General features: G+C 50.3%; 1 protein-coding gene across 4 annotated transcripts in view; it reads right to left on the bottom strand.

Annotated features, from left to right (window-relative positions):
- Positions 1–14,172, bottom strand: part of ADARB2 (adenosine deaminase RNA specific B2 (inactive)) — a 227,979-nt gene that overhangs the window by 120,480 nt on the left and 93,327 nt on the right. The gene's annotated exons all lie outside the window — the stretch shown is intronic.

Genomic DNA, 14,172 nt, shown 5'->3' with positions numbered 1-14,172 from the left:
GCTCCACGATGAAAGCCACAGTAACAACACCGTCAGCTGTGAATGTTGGGGGAAAATAACCCTTTGTTCTAATTTTTAATATCTGCAGACTAAAACAGCACTCATGGGGCCCATAGCCCAGGCAGTAGATTAAATGCCTGTTAAATGCTATTTTCAGCTTGGCAGAACACCAACTGCGGGCTACCCTTCAGCTCCACTTCCTTTGAAATATGGCAACGTCACCGTAGCCAGGTGACCACACTGAAGTGTCATTTTAGAATGATTAAACAACTGTACACACAAATGGAACTAGGCTTACTCTCCAGTCCCTAACCATAAAACGCAGGCTGAGTCAAGGGGTGGGATGGGGGCTTTGACCTCCCAAATGCCCACGTGGACACCAAACCACTCCAAATAAATTTATAATCTGGTAAAAAAGTATTCCTGGTGGGTCAGTGCCGCTCAAGACAAATCATTTCCTTTACTAACCCCACCCCCAACCATAAACCTCTTCTATATTGAAATTCTTTAGGTATCTCTGGTTAAAAACCCCAAACTTATGCTGATTTAGTGATTTTCTAGGCTTTCTATTTTTTTTTATTATTATTTTAAATTCTCAAGCAAACCACGGGTATAACTTGTATATTTCTGTGCAGGCAGGCTTGGACCACCCACTAATTTTAAACAGTTTGATTTTGGCTAAAATAGTTTTTAGACCACAATTTGCATAATATGGTTGGTTTGAGAATTGCGTTTTAGCATAAGTGGTAGAAATTGGCAATATGAATTAAGTCTTGCTACAAAACCAATCTTGCAAAAATAGTTCCTCGGTTACGGCAGGTGGCTTTAAGAGAATTATCAGTAAAAGGCAATAGATCTATGCTAGAGGAAAGTTCCAGGTTTTATGTCAAATATGTAAAGTTCACACCAAGAAAGTCATCTTTATATTCATTTATAAGTGCTTCCAGAGAATTTTTACCTTTCTAAGGTCAAAAAGACAGCTTGTAGCTTCCAGATTCAATGAAAAGTGTCTCAGGGGCTATGATGCCAAGTAAAAATAAACCTGATCCAGGGCCACCATGCAGTGTGCACATGCACTCTTAGACAGGAAGACGATTCCTGTCCAGTGCTACATCTGGGTACAACCTACTCTTACAGATGATTTGGTGCAGGATTCAGGCATTAAGGTGTGTGAGCTTTAGACATATTCCATGTCACTGAGTTAGAAATAGAGACTAGAATCCAACCTTCCTGTTTGGGTATAAAGTATAATCCTTTCTAGTCATCACAGTTGTCATCACCATCACTGTCTTCATCACCATCATCGCCATCACCACCACCATCATCGCCAGTATCACCACCACCATTATCCACATCACTGTCACCAACACCACCATCACCACCACCATCATTATCCATGTCACCATCCCCACCTTCACCATCAACACCACCATCATGTAACTGAACTTCCATCTTGTGGAGAGTGCTGCACACTGGGATATGAGCAATGGGTGCATCATCGTGCATTTGCAAAACAAAAGGATAAAAACAAATTTTGGGTGAGTAGTATCAAAGAACAATTTAATTAGGGCAATAAAATAGGAATCGAATAGGCACACTGATGCTAATCATGCTAAATCATGCTAAATTCTGTCTATCCCTTAGAGGTGGGTGCAGTTAGATAGGAGCAGTTCCTTGCTGCCAAAGCAAAGAAGTTGCAATCTCTGACAAGATTCACAATAATCACAAAATAAAAACAAACTGCTTGTTCTGGAAAAGCCTGGTCTTGCTGAGTCCAAAACCTGGAGATGGATTTCTAGCATGTCCTGTTGATTAGCTTAAACATTTATGCAACAGAAAGTTTTAAATGTGGTATACTTTGGCCACCTGTTGCCCAGAGCTGACTCACTGGAGAAGACCCTGATGCTGGGAAAAATTAAGGGCAAGAGGAGAAGGGGACAATAGAGGACAAGATGGTTGGATGGCATCGCTGACTCAAGGGACATGAGTTTGAGCCAACTCCAGGAGATGGTGATGGACAGGGAAGCCTCCGTGCTGCAGTTCATGGGGTCGCAGAGAGTTGGACATGACTGAGAGACTGAACTGAACTGTGGACAGTCTCCATTCTCCTGGAATAGACCACAGAGGATGGTGTGTGTATGTCCTAATTATCGTAGAATTTCATGTTCAGAGCTCCCGCCAGGTTCTCAAAGGCAATCTTCTAAATGTGCATGTCAAACCACTTGCACCAGAGTCAATGCAGTGACCTGATAAATGCGGGATCCTGGGCTCTGCCCCAGATGGAATCACCAAACAGGAACCAGGCATCTGCATTTTAATAAATGGCCCGTGTGAACCCTCTCCACTACATCACTAGGACTTTTTCTTCAGACCCATGCGCTCACCCCCACCCGCTCACTCACTGTTTCTCAAAACTACCCTTAATTAAAAGCAGAAACCAGTGCAGAGCAGGTTACAAGGAGCCATTTCAGGAGACCAGGAGCCGACTGCTTAGCCATATCGCCCCCCTCACCCCGCAGCCTGTTTGGATCCAAGGGTGAATGTAAACCAGCTGGGGGATTTATGGACTTCTCGTCCTTCAGACAATCCTCCATAAATATCTCTCTCCCCACTGGGCATTTCAGGAGGATTAGAAAACAGAATTCAAGGTTTTCTTCACTGACAAGAACCCAGAGGCCAGTAGCTGTGTGTCTTGCTGAGGACAAAGCCAAGTGATTTGTGAACCAGCCGGCCGAGGGCAGGGTTGAGATTTTATTTTCTTCTTTCTAGGAACTCCGCACCCTGAACAGTCATCACCCTCCCCAACACCAGCGCTGGCCGGTGATGGACCCTGTCTGTGCCCGCTTGGGGAACAGCCAGGCGGGATGGGAAATGAACCCATAATCTCCAGGCAGTTCCAGAGCTGAGCCGATGGCTGGCGACCTGTCGGTCGGCAGAGAGCATGTGGACAGAACCTCCAGGAGTCATGGAGAACTGACTCCGTCTCTGCCATTTCCACCAGGTGCCAACCCCGACCGAGGTGAGCCGCCCAGGGTCCCATGGTGCTGCCCCATCTGCACCCGTGGGCCCGGCCATGCCCCTGCTGCTCCACCCACTGAGATGCTTCACCCTGCATCTCACAGTCTTGTTTCCTGCATCTACACCGAGAAAGACAACCATGTTCTGTAGTGTGGGAAGCACAAGTGCGCACACACGCACACACACACTGCACACATGCATACACATGCGCACACACACACGCTGCGTACTGTACACATTCACACACATGCTGCACATTGCACATGCATATCCTGCACACACTGCACACACATACTGCACACACATGCACACACTGCACACACGCACACACATGCTGCACATGTACACACACTCTTTCTCTCTCTCACACACACACACACACACACACAAACACACGAGTCTGAGGTGGCCTCCCTGCAGTGAGCACTGACCAAGGGCTGTGGCGACAGGCCTGGCGGCTGAAATCATCTCTTTCCCAAAATTGGGATCATGGTGTCTGACTGTTGTATGAAAATAATTTTTATACACGCAAGTAGGAATTGTTTTTCAATAAATGTTGCCAGGATGCCTGTGTTTCGGGTGGGGCTGGGTAATAACATAACAATATGGCACCATCTCTCTTCTCCTGCCATCCTACTCATTTCCTGTTTTTTCTGCTGCAATTGAGCGTCTTGTCTTAATTATGTTTTAAATAACTCACAGAGAAACATTAGGAAATAGCAGTAAGGTTAAGCTTAAATCCACATTCTTCAATAAAACTTACAAGAAGAAACTGAAAGGATGCCCTGTTTCCACTACTAGGACTTCATTCTCTAAACCATGCCGCTCTTCCCAGCAACTCAGAACCTTCTGTTCCTCCAGAACTCAGCTCAGGTGTCGCCTCTTCCCGCCTGATGAGAAACAGCCTCTCCCCGCCTGATGAGAAACAGCCCGTCTGCTCTGAAACTTCTGACCTGACCTTGGAGCTGTCTGTCCGTCCAGGCTTCCCAGGTGGCACCAGTGGTAAAGAACCCACCTGCAATGCAGGAGACATAAGAGACATGGGTTTGATCCCTGCATCGGGAAGATCCCCTGGAGGAGGGCGTGGCAACCCACTCCAGTATTCTTGCCTGGAGAATCCCCATGTACAGAGGAGCCTGGCGGGCTGCAGTCCACAGGGTCACAAAGAGTCAGAAGCGACTGAAGTGACTGAGCATGCGTGCATGCAAACACATGCAATTTTGTTCGTTTTTTAGAGCTACATTTTTTCAACATCTGGAAAGGTCTTGAAGATATTTTTACTGTTTATTTTTGCTAACAGAAGATCACAGCTTTGGGTCGCGGCTGACATTAAAAACAATTGTACTGGACTCTGCAATTCTCAAAACCAGGAACCACGCTCTACAAAACACACCGGGGACATTCCATGAGCACATCCACTGTGTACATGTTGTGCCCATATCCGCACGGTCAGAAAGCCTGGGGACTGCGGTGAAGCTGAGAAGGACCATGGCCGTGAAGACAGGCAGGGGCAAGGACTGTGAAAGCAGCCGCTTTCTTTTCGGGCAGAACAAACGACTCCAACACCCCTTTGCTCTCGGGGAAGTTCACGGTTGGGTGGCTGAGTCGCAGGGAGGTTAAGCGAGCTCCCTGCGGCATCTTCTGCCACACACACACCTTCCTGCTGAAAGCTTGTTCTGCTTGAATTAGAGCCCAAGCACCTTCCAGCCCCAAGTCATTTGCTCCGACTGCGAACCCAGGAGGCCCACTGCTGGGGCCCCCCGCCGCCTGGCACCCCACGGCGCTTGCTCGCCATCCTCGCCATCTGTTTGTCAACAGACGTCTTCTTTTATCATCAGATCCCAGACTCCCTTGTCTGTCTCTTTGTGTGCATGTGTGGTGCATCAAAAAAAAAGGACAGTAAATGATTTTTAAATTTCATCCTTTTTCATGACTTTTCTTATTCTAGGTATCAAGATCAGGACACACTCTGATAATTATCTACTAGTGGTTATTTGTTTTACTATCGGATAATACACACTAACCCTTGATCTGATCATCTATACTAATGGTCTTTGCATAAAATAATATGCGTCTAAACCATTAGGTGTGTTCACTGCTGTGAAGATCCTTTGAATGTTTTTCACACGAAGATGAGTAATACTAGTCAGAAAAAATTGAACGACATGTGGATTTGTTTATGAAAGTTTGAATTTGGTCACGAGGTTCATTTCCAGTTTGCCTCCAGTAACCCCTCTGAAATAGAGGAAGTCTGCCTGCAGGACTCGTGGTTTCTGGGGGGAGAGACTAGAATGCCATGGGGAAAGTTCTGAATGACCGAGCCTCAGGTCTAGAGGTGCCAGAGGTCACCCTGCCCAGTCACTCTGAGCTGGGGGGTGAGCTCCAGCCGGGGTGTCTTCATGCCTGAGACCAAACATCATTGCTAACGGACAGTGAGGAAGTCCTAGAGCATTTGCTGCCAATCCCTGGGTCCCCTCAGGGCCTCAAACTCAGGAGGACGCTGCTGGGAAGTCCCTGGGCTGGGATGTTCTCACCTCCTCCCTCTCCGCCGCTGAAGCACTTTACTTGCCCTTCAAACAGTTATTAAGGGCCTTCCTGATGTTGGGGGCAGGGTGCCATGGTGCCAAGTAACCCCAACCCTCCGCCTGCAGGATGGCGAGGGCCTGGTGCTGGGTCTGGTGCTGGACCTGGGGCAGGACGAGAAGATGGGCTAAGCCTGGAGCTGGAGTGAGGGGGACACTGGGCCCTCTGGGAGACGCCCCCAGCCCCACAGCCCAGGAAGGCTTCCTGTGGGCCGAGGCCTGGTTCCCTCCTGCCCCGTCCCTCCCTCCTGATCATCACAATCGACCCTGCCCTGGGTGCCTCAGCTCTCAATGCTAGTCTGACAGCCGCGTTCCCTGGAGTCTGTGTCCCCAAGCCTTGTCCACGCTGGATCAGGGTGACGGAGCCTGTATCCCCCAGCCTCGTTCATGCTGCATCAGGGTGACAGTTTTCAACAGGGATTAGCACATGTGAGTATGGCTTACACTTCAGCATCAGCTCATGCAGAGAAGGGAAATGCAGACACTGCACCGTCTCCCTGCCTGCCCCACAAGCTGGCTCAGAACTCAGATGAGGAGATGCGCTGTCCCTGGAGGGGTCTCCGCTGGGGTGAGTCCTCTGGGCCAGATAGGTGACCGGCAAAGAACAAGGGCAGGGGGCGGGGGAGGTGGGTCATCAACAGGAAATGGGGAGACCAGTGGGGAGAGGGCTGGACCCAGTGTCCTCCAGGGCCTAGAGGCTGGGCAAGCACAGATGGCCAGTTCCCTCCAGCCCCTCAGGGCTTCCACAAGTGCCCTGTGGTTGAGACTTTCCTCAGACCTCTGGCGTTTGATCCAGTCTCCGTGATTCACTCAAGTGTGAGTCCAGGTGAGCTGGGGAGCCACCAGACTTCAGCTTTCTAAACCGCACAATAGGGCTTCCCTGGTGGTGCAGTGGATACGAACCTGTCCGCCAGTGCAGGGGACCCAGGTTCCATCCCTGATCCAGGAAGATCCCACATGCTGCGGAGCAGCTGAGCTCAAGTGGGGCAACTCCCGAAGTCCATGCACCACAGCCAGAGAAGCCACTGCAACCAGAGCCTGTGCCCCGCAACTAGAGGGGAGCCCCCGCTTGTGGCAACTAGAGAAAGCATCCAGCAATGAAGAACCAGTGCAACCAAGGTGACCATACAGCAGAGAGAAGTACAAATGCCAAAGTCAAGTGCCCTTCAGGGTCAAGGGAGGTCATTAGCACCTGCATGACGCAGCCCAGCACAGCCAGGATGTTGCTCACTATAGGCCCTTATCAATGTGGTGGGAGAGGCTGGGTGGACGGAGGGCCTCTTGGGGAGGCTGCCCCCTGCCAACGAACATCCCCCGAGTGCAGGGAGCAGTGGGTGGAGGCCGAGGCTGGTGGACCCCGGCCTGGCTCCACTGCTGGGAACACCTGGCCCAGCGTCCTCGCCTCCAGCGTGAGGAGAGTCCAGCTCAGCTCCCTGGCCTGCTGGTCTCTGTGCCCCTGCACGGGCTGTGGACATGACCAGGTCACACTGGTTTCGTCCTTAGCGACCTCAGGGCCTGCAGGGCTCCCGTGAACCCAGGCTCAGCTGAGGGCTGACCCCCAGCTCGGCCTTCAGGGGAGGATGCCCTGTGAGCTGTCCATGCAAATGGAAGGTGAGAGCTGCTATAAATGGGCTGCATTTCAGAGGAGCCAGGTCCATAAAGACCCCATAATCGTGCTCATTTCCTGCTTTTCTGGTGTGCCATGGATTAGGTGATTAGTGTGTTTTTTGGGCTAATGGCAACAGCATGTTGAACTAAAATGCCGTTCCTGGATAAAATGATCAGTCTCTCTGACTTCACCCACAAACACATCACATTGGGGGGTTGCTGATATGCTTTTATGATCTCCTGTCAGAGAGGGTACCATCATCACACTTGATAAACTATTCTTTGGGGGCTTCCTTTTAATTTTATTTTTTATACAATCATGGGAGCCCATAACCAATAAATTCAGCCTGATGCTTTTTCACTATTAACTAATCCCAAAGCAGCCCTCTGGGGTCTGCCCAGCACAAACCCTTCAAAGAATTTGTGCAGGATATTGGAAATGATATCCACCCTGGGACGGGGGTTTAAGGACTAAGCTGCTACTGTTTTCTTTGCCGTTAGAGTTACAACTCGGCTAAATGTCATTTAGTCAAAACGCTGCATTCTGCAGGATTTGCAGATGGGACTGACTATTTGCCTTTAATAAATTCATTGACTCGCAGAAGCAGTGTTAGAGGATTTGTTTGAGGAAAGGATGTGCAAGTGGCAAAGACTGCAGACGCCCAGTTTCTCATTAGGTCCTTGCAGTCTCCAAAGTGCTCGAACCCAGATGGAGCTCCTGGGTCTTTCTGGAAAACACTGTAACAGCTGCGGAATGGGAAGGGAATTCAAATGAGGCTCTGAGCCCTCACCAGTATGAGAACTGAGCCCCCACCAGGACACGGACCCGCAGCAAAGCCTTCTCATTCTTCCCTTGAGTCGAGGCTGGGCTTTTAAATTGTGTTTTAACCTGAATGGCTTCTGAGCTCTGCCATCTCTACCTACACTCACAGAAGCTGTTTCTTTAGTTTCAGCCACAGAGGACACTGGGTGGCAGATGACGATCTCGTTCTAACTGTGGGCTTAGTTTCTTTTTAGTGTTTCATGTTAATGAAGCTACTGGGAGACCTGGGAGGTGCCACCACAGGCCCTCAGGATGCCATGATAATTGCTGCTCACCCTGGATCAGTACCTCCCCCGGAGCAGCCACTTCTTCACTAGAATCGGAACTAAATCTGCACCAGAACATTAAAACCTGTTGCCACAAAATCAGTGATTTTGATATGTAATCATATCATTACAGAAGGAACTCAGTCCAAGGGCTCTTTTCTTTCATTTGCTTTGTTCTACTTGCTTGTGTTGCCCGGGAGTTGGGTGGGACCTCACTGGGGAGCACGTCAGATGCTGGTGACCGTGATTGCTGAGTAGCTGACTTCAGCAGAGGTGATTATGGGAAAGACTTTCACTAACTCACCACATGTTTACTGAGCCTCTCCCCCATGGTGGCCTTGTTCTCATGCTCAGAAGGAACAAGGGATGAGACAGCTGGAATATTTTTTCTCATGTAGCTCAAACTCCAGTTGGAGGAGGCAGGTTACATGTGTGCATGTATTTGTGTGTGCATGCATGCAGCAAGTCCTTTTGAAGACACACAAAACCAGAAGGACAGGAGAGCTGGGGCTTGGGCGGGCCTTGGGGCCTGGTGGGAATAGACAGAGGGCACAGGCAGTGCTCGCACGAGGCTCCAGACCAGGGGCTCGTGTGGCTGTCGGGTCTTCAGCTCAGCTGCATGGGGCCAGTGTTGCTGGGTCCATTTCACAAAGAAACCTCAAGTTTCTGAAGAATCAAGGTCGTGGGTGTTAAGCAGAAGGCTTGGTGTTCAGACTCAAGACCTCAAGGTCAGACACCTGGGTTTGCCTCCACGTCCAGCTCGCTGCTCTAAGGCTGGACCTCCTGCCATAGACTGGAGACACGTGAGGTTGGAATGGCCTGCTGCCCTGGGGTGCCGGGGAGACGTTGCTGATCTGAGGAGTGCTCACCGTGGCTCCATCTCAGAGCCTCTTACATGGTGGACGTTCGACAAGGACTTGCTGAGCAGAAGGGGGGCTGCCCCACGGATTCCTGTGAAATTCGCCTGACAGTTTATTTGGGCGTTTGCCAGTCCTGAGGGCCCTGCTTCATTCACCCTGAGCTGCGGGACACCCCTGGATAATGACTCAGACAAAAAGCCCCGGCAGTGGGGGCTGGCTGCGCCGTGATTTTGCGGGGGGGGTCCTGAAGCAGCTCCACGTGCAGGTTACCCCGATCAAGGGCATGGGCAGGTGGCCGTTCTTCCCTCTGGCTTGGGACTTGCTTCTTGCCTGTGTGAGTGTGGGACCTGGTTGGTTCAGCTGCTCCAGGTTGGTCTGTAAGTAATGGGAGAGTTTTCCACCATGACGTGTGGCCCCACCCGCCCAGGCGAGGGGAACGCCAGGATCATGTGGCCTCTCGTCCAGCGGGACCACCTGAGAGCAGCGGGTGGATTTGCTCGGTGGTGAGCAGCTGTGGAGTGGAAGCATGAGAAGTCAGAGTTGATCAGGCTCCTGTCTTCGGCGGGAGCTGCAACAGTCCCCCTGCAGTGAAAGCCCTCAGGTCCTGAGCATGTTTCCAAGTCTGCCGACCCTCCCTGCTCCCCAGCCTGGCCCGTCTGTCCCATGTGGCCCATCCCCTCACCCCAGCCCTGAGCTGAGCATCCGTCTGTGTCCCCAACTCCCCCTCGCCCCCGGGAAGCCAAGGCAGCCCCTCTGATGGGTTCACAGAGCCCAACAGCCCTAACAGCCTAACAGCCCAGTTCATGGAGGCCCTCTACTCATTTCCCCATCTCCCGTTTCCAGAGGTGGCTGAAGCCCACCACTCCAGCTCACACCTGGACCTGGACACCTGCTTATTTACCTGTACAGTAAATAAGCTTATTTACACCTACTTATTTACCTATGCTGTGGGTTTCTGCTTTGGAAAACCAAGGTTGGCGTCGGCTCCTATGATAACGTCGCCTGTTTCAAGTTGCAATAAGGACGCAGGAAGGAATGCTTGTTTGAGTGGGTTGCACACTGGCCTCACCCGAGTGCCCTTCACTAGAGCCCCGGCGCACACGCCCACCTGAACAAGGTGGAGATAAGGAGAGTGATGCCGTGCTCCATGGGACATTATGGGATGGGGACAAGAGAATGGCCAGTGGCCTTCCCGGAAGCATTTGGACTTTAGCAGTCTCAGCGATGACAGCAAACAGGCGATCTGCCAGGTAGTTTATTTAAGCCCATTGGTTTGTGAACCAGCCCGACGCATGTGCAGAGTGAGGAGCAGTGAGACAGTGGGCAGTGCGCCCCGCTTCCTTCAGGGTGAATGCCGCTGTGAGCAGCGGAGCTGGATCCTGGCCATGTTTGATCCAGCGATGCGTCTCGCTGGGCTCCCTGCCCCTGGAGGTGGGATTTCCATCAGGAAATTTCATATTCCAGGCCTGAGCAGCTGTGCCAGTGAGACAGAGATAACGTCACTCACACGCTGCCCTGGATGGAGCTCTCGCTTCCCAACGTCTTTTTATCGGAAAACAGCGGTGTTTGCTTAAATGGTGAATTAGGCAGGAAATGATTCTAAATCATTTCCTCCTTCAGATTGTTTAAGCAAATGAACGCCAAGAAGCAAATTTTACTGTCCTTTATATTCTCACTAAAAGCAAAGTGAGCTGGGCAGATCCTGGAATGCTGTAACTTTCTCTGGGCAAAAGCAACTGTGGATGCTGGCATTATCAGAGAAAGTGCCCAGGTGCTGGGTGTCAGCTGTGGGTTTGGTAAATCAGCCTTCACTGTGGACCAGGAAAGGAGAGGGACATGCTGGCCCTTTTCACATGCTGGGATCTAAGTGTTTATGTTTATTTTTTCCTTTTCTCCATTTCCTGACCTGCCTTCTACCTACATTCACCTACTGACCTTGCTAACACCATAGGCTACTTGGGTCCCTGATGAGCAACCATCCTGAAATGCACACAGCCTTCCCAGCATCTTGCCCAGGAGCCATGGCCCAGGGAGCCCCACCCATGGTGACAGAGAATAATGACAAGAACACTTTCAAGAATCACAAGATTGCTTCTAGCTCTGCTGCTAGCCAATCAGGACATCATTTAATGTCATCATGTCTTTTTTCCCTCATCTGAATCACCAGACTATAAGCTCCACAGGGCATAGTTTCCCCCACAGCTGCAGCTTTGGCTTGGAGGATGGAGCCTGTTACCTGTAGTAATGTTTCTGCAGAGTGGCTAGACTGAAAGCCCCTGACTTCACGTCACCTGCATTTGTTTCTGCTGGATATGGGTCATGCCCCACAGGAAGAAAGTTCAGGGAAGATAGCATCACATGTTTCCCAGGTGATGGGTTCTCAAGGATTTCCCATGTCCTACATGATGAGGGTATCAAGTAACATTTAAGTATTTACAACATATATGACACCAAGATGTAAACTTCTCAGATGGTTCCTTAACTTTTTCCACTCCTGAGAATTAGACAAGACCAGGATCTACACTGAAGTGCCCAGTTTGGCAGCATATGCTCCAGAAGGGTCCACCAAGCCCATCTTGGTCACCATCCACCATCTTTCCTCATTTTGACTCTGTTGGTTCAAAACTCGTTGTGGCAGAGACTGGCACTCACCTGGGGGTGCTTGGTATTTCTGTCCAAAAGTGCTCAAGTGTGTCCTGCAGATTGATGGCTATAAACTACACAGAAGTGGAAACTGTGTGCATCATAGGACCAGGGTATGTTTCCTCTGTGGAGAGTGTTACCCTTTCCCGCTGCTGCACACTCAGGATTTCCATGTCCCAGGTGGCACCAGGATGCAGCGGTTAAGAAGGTTCTGAAATCCAACAGCCTCGGGAGCGAATCCTGACTTAGCTGCTAATCACCTGAACCGTCTTGGGTATCTTTTTCTAATCTCTATAATTCTCAGTTTTTCAGGCATAATCCTCAGTTAAAAATGTCTGTCTCACACGGTTGTTGAGAAAAAGCAAAGGGATTTGCAATAACCACACAGCTGCCTGGAGTGGTTACAAATGGCAATTGCCATCGTTTTTTTAGTGCTGTGATGCCCTTAGAGTGTGTCCCGTATCTCTGGTGTGTCTGGCTGGTGGCAGTGAAGCCCATGCAGACAGACTGGCACTCAGTCTGGCAGGAATCTGAGAGACAAAGTCTCAGGTCCCCTCCTCCAGGACGAAAGATTTTATAGGCAGGGGGGCTGTGACTCTGGATGTGGTGGGTCCCTTAGCGGAGGGCCTTCCTGAAGCTGGAGTCATTCCTGTGAACCAACAGGTGGAGCGAACTGCACCTCAGCCCCCCTGCCTGGGGTCCCACGGATTTTCAAGCTCAAAGTCTCCTGTCTTCCCATGACTCATGGAAATCCCCTGTTTTTGAGCCTTGCTGCCCCTTTTTCTTCCTTGGTGTGTGTCTCCTTGCACAGCAGGTTTCTTACCTCCTGGTGAAGACCTACAGCAATCGCCCTCTCCTTAGCAGTCATGTTTCTCTTCTTCCTTCATACTCTCACAGTTCATTTCTGAACGAGTGCACCTGAGACCTGGCCTTCTGCTGCTCCAGGGAACGTCCCAGGCCTGCTGCTCAGTGCAGTGACTGTGTTTGGGGTGCCGTGTGCCCGAGACACAGGGTTTCCTTCTGGACCTCTGCCCCTCGCTGCTTTTCACGCGATGCCTCGTTTGTGCTTCTTGTCCCTGCAGTGTGGATGACTCTGCGCTCTTACTGGAGGGGAAGTTACAGCGTTATTGGTTATAAAGCCCTTAAGCTCTCCTTTCAGGCATATTTCCACCTTGACTTTCCTGCACTGCAGGCCGTGCTGGCACTGGGCCAAGATGGGCCTCCAGTCCCTCAACAACAGAAACCCTGTCCAACATGTCTGTTGGCAAATTGATGGGCTAAGGCCTGAGTCTTAGGTCAGCAGGGTTATTATTAATATTAATAGACTTAGGCTTTAGACCTGTGCTTCTTCACAGGGGATGGTACGGCGGTTCTTTATGGCAGTTCTATAAGAGTGTGTTTGGTCAGGTGGCCACTTGGTTAATAATAACAAGTGACTATCCACTTAGATACAGAATTTAGAAGTTGAATAATATTGCATCTTTTTAAACTAAAATAATAAATTTCAAGTACGTAATTTTAATACGTAAGCAAAAAGATGAATAATCTTAATGTCTAAGATTAGATTTGAGGGTGGAATGCCAGTGTGTTCAGTGGGGTTGGGGCCACACAGCCGAGAGCAGGTGAAGGAGGAGGGGAGTCTCTGTACATGTGAACATCCCCTCCTCGCCTGCTCTGCCTGGGCTTCGGCAGCGCCTCCTCACACCACCCTCCTGTCTCTGCCAGCATAGGTCTGGCATTTCCATTGTCATCAAGTCCAACAGACCAGGGTGCTTAGGATTCTCGGCCTCCTTAATTCAGTAACTTTATTCCGGCCTGTAGTTCCCAGTTATTAGTGGTTCTTTCCCCCTCAACACAGCCAGCGACCCCAGTGGCCACAGGAACAAGTACTTTGCTCTGGGTTCAGTCCCGTTCATGCACCCTATCCCGGTCTCATTAACTAGTCAGCCTGGTGAAAGTGAAAGTTGCTTAGTCATGTCCGACTCTTTGTGACCCCATGGACTATACAGTCCATGGAATTCTCCAGGCCAGAATACTGCAGTGGGTAGCCTTTCCCTTCTCCAGGGGATCTTCTCAACTCAGGGATCGAACCCAGGTCTCCTGCATTGCAAGCGGATTCTTTACCAGCTGAACCACCAGGGAAGCCCAAGAATACTGGAATGGGTAGCCTATCCCTTCTCCAGTGGATCTTCCTGACCCAGGAATTGAACCAGGATCTCTGGCACAGCAGGCGACTTCTTTACTGGTTAAGCTATGAGGGAAGCCCTTATTTCCATGTCCAGTCTGCTCTCCTGTCAATCTCTTCTTCTGAAAACACCCATGCTATGTATTATACACATGTATAGAATGGTTTCTGTGTCATCCCAATCAGT

This window comes from Dama dama, chromosome 23, assembly GCF_033118175.1.
Source record: "Dama dama isolate Ldn47 chromosome 23, ASM3311817v1, whole genome shotgun sequence".
NCBI classification, from domain to species: Eukaryota; Metazoa; Chordata; class Mammalia; order Artiodactyla; family Cervidae; genus Dama; species Dama dama.
Note: the sequence above shows the minus strand (reverse complement) of the source record. Positions and strands in the feature narration are given on the sequence as shown.